The sequence below is a fragment of the Anopheles arabiensis genome, chromosome 2, assembly GCF_016920715.1.
Source record: "Anopheles arabiensis isolate DONGOLA chromosome 2, AaraD3, whole genome shotgun sequence".
Lineage (NCBI taxonomy): Eukaryota > Metazoa > Arthropoda > Insecta > Diptera > Culicidae > Anopheles > Anopheles arabiensis.
Genome location: NC_053517.1, coordinates 36,767,705 through 36,775,980, shown reverse-complemented (window position 1 = coordinate 36,775,980; position 8,276 = coordinate 36,767,705). Strand labels below are relative to the sequence as shown.

The following is an 8,276-nucleotide window of genomic DNA, read 5'->3' as shown; positions in this document are numbered from 1 at the left end:
GGTCGGCGCCCTTGGTACGTGTGCAAGGAGCATTACTTTACAGCCACCCCACTACGCTCCCTCGCAGACACACAATTCAGCTGCGCTGATGCTGCTTTGGCAGGAAGCGATCGTGGTTGAATCTTCGAATTCGAGTTGCCCTTCTCTTACACATGCAGAATCTGACGATGATTATTCGGTACGGTGCAGTCGGGCGGAGAGAGGAGCGGGAATGCAAAACCATGATTCAAGAGCCCCAGTAGTGCAGTAGTATGCTGATCTAGGCCACCGCAGACGATCCGGAGACGATCGAAAAGAGCAACAGCGTACGGCCCACAAGACCCGTTCGTGAGGGGGGGGGGGGGGGGGGAGGACTAGAACGACGCGTCGAACGTTCAGTGCGCGACGCAATCCGTTTCCCTCCCATGGCGAGACGAGAGCGCAGTGCAAAATGTACGATTCAGCTGTACGGAGTAGTGTTGTGTGTATCGACAGTTTCGACATTTTCCAACAAACTTTCACTATGCAGCGCGCAGGGGTCAGTCGATGGATGGGCAAAACGATGTTGTGTCGAAACGGAATCGTGTTGGGCGAATTTTCATTCACCGCGGTTCATCAAATTTCGTACTATGTACAATTCAACTTGAAGTTTCCATCACTGCATAACATTAATGTAACTTTTGATGATGTTTCAAACATTTTTTGTAGTTCAGAAAAAAAACACTGCATCTATTTTAGGTCATCTTTCATTTTAGACTATGTTTGAAGATTCGACTAAGCCCTGTTTTTTTTCTGGTAAAAACCCCTGCGTAACACCCGAAACAAATGCGAACTGAACCATCAACAGAGAGCGGCAGAAGATTCAATGGTATTGAAAAAGCGTGTCGAAACCCAATGCCCGCCTTGCGCCGTAACAAAACGGTTGCTGTAACCCAAAGCCAGCGTCATATAACAACAGTGGGCCCAGAGACGTCACCCTACAAATCCAGATTCCACCAGTAGCACCAGTAGTAGTAGGGATGGAGGAGCTCGACCGATGGAACTGATTTACACCTGATAGCTAATTTCTTTCCCCCACATTTCCATACATTTTGAAGGACCCAACAAAACCAAAGCACAAGTATTGAAGTGTTCTTTGCCCAATGTCCACGATTGGGGACATTTAAGATTTGGAGATTTGGTTCGATAGTGCGGGCAAACAAAGATAGATAGTGTCGCGCATGAGATCTAAGGGTTTATCTGCCCGCAGACGCTGGTTAGGCTGGCCTACATTTTATGCGGCATCCCAACGCCACCGTGTCCCAACCGTGTCGAAAGCAAATCAAGAGAAGCAGAGATAGAACGAGAAAGAGAGAGAGCTAAGGATGGCCTTAAAACCCTCAGATTGTTTGAGAAGCAGTGACCGCACAAGCAAAAAAAAAAGAGAACTGAAATAACAGCTGGAGACCAACTTTCCACATCTGCTGAATCTCCTCGAGAGACACCATCTATCATAGCCACCCCATGACATAACCGTTCAAAAAAGCCGTGTGACCTGTCCGCGTTTCACCTCGTTTCGGAAGGTTGAAAGGAGGTTGAAAATGCGTGAGTAAAGGGGGGAGAGGACAGGATGCGGCTTGCCCACTGACGCATAAAAAGACGCGCCCCATCTTACCGTGCCGATCGACACACACTCGGCACAGTTTGACACCGAAATCGATCGCTAGTGCGTGTGAGGTGCGATAAGGTAGATAATGTACGGGTGCGAAACTTGTGTAAACGATGAATGGTGTTGGGAGGAGGAACAGCTAGCATAACAAAACGCCGTATAAACTAAGCAGCCGCACTTCCGTGCATAGTGACGGAGACTACGGGGGGAATGATCGACTTCTAAGATGCACAGGTTTAGCGCTAGTTTTTCCTTTGTGTGCATAGCGTTTTTGCTCGAATGAACACCAAACTCGAGGATAGAACGAGAAAAGGTAAGTTCAAAAAGAGAGCCATCAGTTCGTGACCCTTTCCTGTATGCATAAGCAAATATTTGAAGCGGGTTGGGTTAGGTAACTCTTCACACCGCGTACACGCTCTCTTTCTTTCTCTCTTTCTCTCTCTGGTATCAAACATCTAGCCGATTTAAACCGATGCTGTATGAGAATGACACAAAAAAGCGTTGGCGAGCGATTCTAATATGCTCGACGAGCCAACAGCAGCGGGCTCTCGAATGTCGCGAGGGGAGGGGGTCGAAGATTTGACCCAGATAATGTAAGCCTAAACCACTGTGCCATTCGAAGCGTTTCACTCCACTCACTCCATCGGGCCCTGGCAGCATTCGACGGGGCGCTCAATAATCCGTCCAGCAGCAGCGGCAGCAGCAGCTGACGGCAGTAGCCTAAGACTGGACGTGGATTACTAACGCCAAACGGCGACCGAACGTTGACGGTGGCACCCTCCCAGACCCCAGCCCGTGCAATGTGCGGTAGGGAGCATGTTCGTGGAAGGTGACGGGATCGCATTTTAACAACATTAAATCCGTACCGTGCGATGGAAACTGTATTTAGGACTGTCGGGATGTTGTCGTCGGGTCGATTCGAGGAAGTATTAAACGGTACATATTTTAAGCCGGCACATGGTCGCATGATTTCCTGTCCGGCACAGACGGGCTTACTGTCCGATGGATTACGATTTAACAATTAAGCGATTGGCAGAGTATGGTAAGCAGTCGTTGTTGCTGTATTGTTCATAAATATGATCTTTGCTTAAATAACTCTAATCGGTAAAGGCTGATTGTTTCGTATGAATATCAAAAAATCGTTCATATTACTTTATTTAATAGTATTTTTTTTTTAGTAGTGAAATTAAAACAAACAAATATCTTTGTGCATGATATGTAATACCAAAAATATTCAATTCTTTTTTTTTTATTCTTTTGACGACAGTACGACTTACAACTAAGCAATCATAACGAATTGAAGACAAGCTATTTTGAGCAAGAAGCAAGCGCCTGAGTTGCTGCGTGAGCGCCTTAGATACTGATTCCGTTTTGGCACCTTCTTCTTCAAGCGTTTCCGTAGTGTAGCGGTTATCACGTCTGCTTCACACGCAGAAGGTCCCCGGTTCGAACCCGGGCGGAAACATGACTCTTTTTTTCACTTGTGTATTTTTGTATAGTTTTACCTCACAACTTTGTGCAACTAGAATTTTGATGAAGAGGTTGTGTCTCAACGTAACATAGTCTTACAAAGATTGTTTTGTCGATATAAACTTTATCAGCTAGTAGTTACTTTTGGAGCTAGGAGCGCTAACAATACACAAAAGCTTCAGTATACGCATTATAAAATGTTGCCTTTTCCATACAACACCTAACATTCAATCTGTCCTTCCCACCCCTCCACAATGCCAATCCAGTTAAAGGGCAAACACAGGCAAAAGAAATAAAAACCCTAGCACGGTGCTACTAACTAATTTCCTTGATCTCAATATGCGTACCTCAATAACATCCCCACGCTGCATTATGCTGATGCATTTTCCTTGGTAGTACTACATTGGACGACAATCACCGTGGCGCCGTCCGTGAAATCACACACCCACTCAGCTCGTCTCCCTGCAGCAGCAGCAACCCTCATCCGAACCCTCACTTGCCGTTGCACAGCCAAGATCTTCTCCATCGGACGGAATCGTTTCATCCGGCCCCGGTGCGTTGCTCAAGTGCGGAGGTTGGCTTGAACGTTAAAGCTAATGCGCTACATTGGTACCGTTTAAGTTCACTATATTGGCCACCGCCGGAGAGCAGTCGTCCGTCTGGCTGCAGCCACAGTCTGTGGACAGTCCGTTTATTGCCGCCGGTTTCGATTAACCTTAATGGCATGTGGTAAGACACTACTCTACACTGTGGTACTGTAGGGGAACTGATGGCTACTGGTAGGTTACAAATAAAACTCAAACGTTTACATCCAACCCAAAAATAATACGAAGTCGTTACAAATTATGTATATTTGTTCGATCAACTGGGTTTAAACAACACATTCAAAGCAATTATTTACAAAGCAAAAGATGCCACGGTTAAATGACTAACTTCAATGCCACAAGCTTGCTTGTATCGAAACATTATCTTCTTAACTCACGATCACAAATAAACCTTCTCAAGATCATCTTACGCTCAATGGAGCAAGCCCGGGGCAATGGCGACAAAGGGTAGTGCGCGCGCTCCACTTATCTTCATCTCCATTCCCCCAAATCTGCTCACCGACGGTTCGACGGCGCACCCTTCAATCGCGCACGGTCCTTGACACACGGAGCAAGCTTGGACGAGCATAATCGGAGTGTTATTTAGAACACACGTTTTATGACAAACCGCGGACATGACACCTGAGGACCAACCGCACACGGCAGCCGCAGCACCCATAAAATTAGCACCCAAACGTTTCCCGTACCGTACCGACACACAGCGTTCGTCAACCGTCATGAATGCATTAAGCTTCTTGGCAACCGTTTTACGGCTAGATTGGTGAGCGAAAAGAAGCCACTTTTAGCCAAGAAATTGGAAGTGTATTTTTGCAAAGTTTGCTTGTTACATCTTCGGTTGTTAAAGGAAGATATAAATTAAGCTGCTACTTACATTAATCTATCCCTCGCTAAGATGGCTCGCTTATGGTGAACCACGCACAATTGTTGAACCTACTGAACGGTAAATGGTGTGCGATGTGTTCGCTCATCGCTCGCAACATTCTTAGTCAATTGCTTTCGGGTGCACACGGCAATACCTAGGGGGTTGGTTGTTCAACGGATAAGCTGCCCGAGCTAATGAGGTAATTATTGTCACATTATAGAAGTTAATTACTATACCAGCTGCGCTGCCTTGTTGCTGGCATTTGCTTCAGGGAGGATTTCAGCCAGCGGAAAACGACAAACAAGACCGAGAGTTCAGCAGCAGGAGGTTTACGCTACTTACTACCGTGTCTATGGGCTTGTTTACGCGGATGTTTGGTTCCGCGAAAATTATTTATAACACTGATACGGAGATGTACCATTATTATTATTCTTATTATAACGCCCAACTCTCATTTCTATGGGCGGAATATGTCGTTTGCACACGTTTGATAGCGATCCTACCAAGTAGAGTTAAATGACATACTTTCAGAGAGTAACGCGTTCAGGTGTTATTCTGACAGATTGTTCCTTCAAACATGCTTTTACAAAGACACTTCGACAAAACAGAAATGAAATTTAGCATTCTTTAAACAACATTAAAGTTGTCTCATAGCTCCAATCCCTTTTAGAGCTCTCCGAAAAGATCCTTGTTCGCTCGATTAAGTGTCTCAAACACGAATAAACAACCCTTTACACAAGTGTGAATTGAAAGCTTTCGCAATTTTAATCACGGTCACCAAAGCTCATTATTGTGATGGTACATTGAGTTCCAACGCAAACAAAACATGTCCCCCTCACGTCCTAAACCCATCACACATCAAGAAAGCAGCGGAAAACAATAGGTGCTAAACAAGCAAGAATTGTCCTCCATTGGTTTCCTTTTCACGCCGTTACACAAACACACCAACCAAGAAAGGAAGTAAAATTACATGTCACAACACCAAGACAGCGCTTGGTGGCGCTAACACACATCAACCGCTTGCAAGGGCTGGATGGTCTTTGGATGGAAAATAAAAGTCAAACATCACTGACTGGGTGCGGTTAATTGGTACAAAAGCAAAACCGCCCCGTAGTGTGCCCGCGTGTGTGTGTGTGAGCGCGCTCGCAAGAGTGTCACACTTTTTTGCCAGTGCAAGGCGGCTTTTTTGTTGTTGTTTTGGAACATAATTTATTCACCAAACATGACACACTTTTGCATCCAGTGAAGAGACCACACCACAGCCCAATCAGCCCCCAACGACCCTGGCGCGGTGGGAGCTGAGTGAAGGAAGAGTAACCCTGTGCACTGTTGCCTCAACGGATTGAATCGGCTGCTGGTGAAGGCACCCATGTATTGAGGTTTCACTTCCTTTTCCATCGTGTTTCGGTGAAGTAAAGCAGCGAAAATACACAAACCGAACGAGCGCGAGAATGCGCACCGGAACCGTTTTCGAACTGGAGCAGAGTAAGGAAAAGTGCAGCACGGAAAGAGGATGAAAAGGGAAGATAAAAATAAATATACAATTGTGTGTTCTTGTGAGGAAGAGAAAGTAAATATTACAAATTCTAGCCACAAGTAGCACACACACATAACCAATATTGCAATTAACAAGCACGGCTAAAATGATCAAGCGCATGAACTATCTGCTTGACAATTACGATGTAACGTATAGGATAAACCCTTCAATGCTAGACCAAATGAATGGATTATTTAGTTATGTATTGATGTAACATAATGCATACATTTTTTTAATTTCTTAACTATCTCTGTGATAACATATGCTTCTTCGTGAAAAATTCTGTAAACTAATACAATTTCCCAAAAACTAGATTAGACTAATTCTGCTTATCATCAACCATTTATCCCCTGAACAGTTTGCCATCACCGTTGTCATCATCATTTTGAAACAGTGGTAAAGTGGGTGCTCCTCTTTCTTTGTCATTGTATTTGCGTATCTTTCAACGCTAGCTAGCGTAACATTAGTTATGCATTGCTTTGAAGCGAAGCATAACAAACCCAAACTCCAGTAGCCGCCGGCGACTGTGCTGCATCGTTGCCAAACTGTGCTTCTTTCTCTTCGCCCTATTCGCTCATTAGCAAAAGCCAGCAGGCCAGCCAGACACAGGGTTTTGTTCACGGGTGCACGCACAATTTCCTGCTCTTCCATGACCCCATCAGCGCCAGACCAGTACGTGTGGCTCATCTACACACAGCAGTCAACCCACTCTTCACAGCCGAAACGCAGCTGCGTCATGCGTAAGCCAGCCAGCGTCTGCTGGCGAAACCCCTCCCACCCGCCAGACACTGCATGGAGCGACATAAACGCACCAAAACGAAGCAAAAGTCGATCGGTCGCTCGACCCAGGGCCCCCTGGACCCCGCCAGTAAGCTAGATACACCGGCGCGTCGCAAACAGCGAATCGGTAAAGCCAGGGCCACCGTTTTCGTACCACGCGCAGCGGCCTCAAAAAGACAGCAGCATAACGAGAGTGAGAGAGAGAGAGAGAGGGAGGAGGAGGCAAGCACACGCAAAGGAGACAATGGGGAAAACAAAAAACGTGACGAAGGAAACAAAAAAAAGCAAACTATACCACACGAAAAACGAAAGAGAAACGCACGCATCTTTGCGTACGGGGGCCGACCTAAATTGACCTAAAGAATCGGAGAGACCCGGCTTTGGTCGCGAGCACGGGGGACAGGAACTAAAGTGTGCGCGACCTCAAGACCCACAAAAAACGTGCGTGCGCCCCAGACGATTTGGTTGGCGAAATGGACAGTTTTTTTTGGTTGTTGGTTTGCTGTCACCGCATCAGCAGTACCCCCCGCCGGGGCGACTCGGTCACGTTGCGGAGAAGTGAAATTTAATGTCGAGCAGGGCGCGCATAATGGTCGGTAGCATTTGGGTGCTAGTTGAATTGATTATTAGCGAAATCGTACAGCGAATTGTCGTTACGAGTCTCAAGAAACTTCAGTACAATTCCATAGCGCTTGGTAAATCTAATTTGTAACGAAACCATATCGAAATCATTAAACACATCTCAAACGGCAATGAGTCAACTTCAACCCCTCTCCATCAGCCGTCATTCGAAATCTATCTCACGCAGGCACTGTGAGGTCATCGTTTTACGACCATCCGCAGCATCAGTCTGTCGCGGTATCTCGACTTGTTTAGACAGCGTTTTGGGTCACATTTCACAATTTGTCGTCTCGGCTCGGACACAGGTCGATCTTCATAGCCGTCGTCACCTCCATTAAGGGTCAGGCTTTGCATCGTCCGGCTGGACAGGTCAACAAAGACGACAGAATAAATTAAATACGATTAGCCGCCCTTTACGTTACCGAGCCCTGTGGTGAGAGGCGAACACTGTTAGCCCTGGCTGATGAACGTAAGATCGACCACGCAGCAATAAACGTAAAAAAAAATACTCAAAAAACCAACCTACCACTACGCACGCGGCGAGGGTGAGCCTCACACCAGCTGCGATCGTGATGGTGACTACGATCGTGGTCGCGGCAAGAGGCTCGGTGCGCACGGTGCCATCTTTCGATCTCGGGTGTACCATTTGGTACGACCACAGTACCTTGAATAGATAATTAGGGGGAAACCTTCAGTAATGGTGGCGGTTCGATTGTTTTAGGCCCGCGAACGACCCGTTTAATGGCGCGCAGGGTACAAATTGTAATTGAAAGT

At 46.4% G+C, this 8,276-nt stretch overlaps 1 non-coding gene across 1 annotated transcript; it reads left to right on the top strand.

The window, feature by feature from the left end:
- The first annotated feature begins 3,019 nt into the window (after positions 1-3,019).
- On the top strand, positions 3,020-3,092 carry Trnav-cac. Its single transcript has one exon. It is a non-coding gene; the product is annotated as a tRNA-Val (tRNA).
- The last annotated feature ends 5,184 nt before the right edge of the window (positions 3,093-8,276 follow it).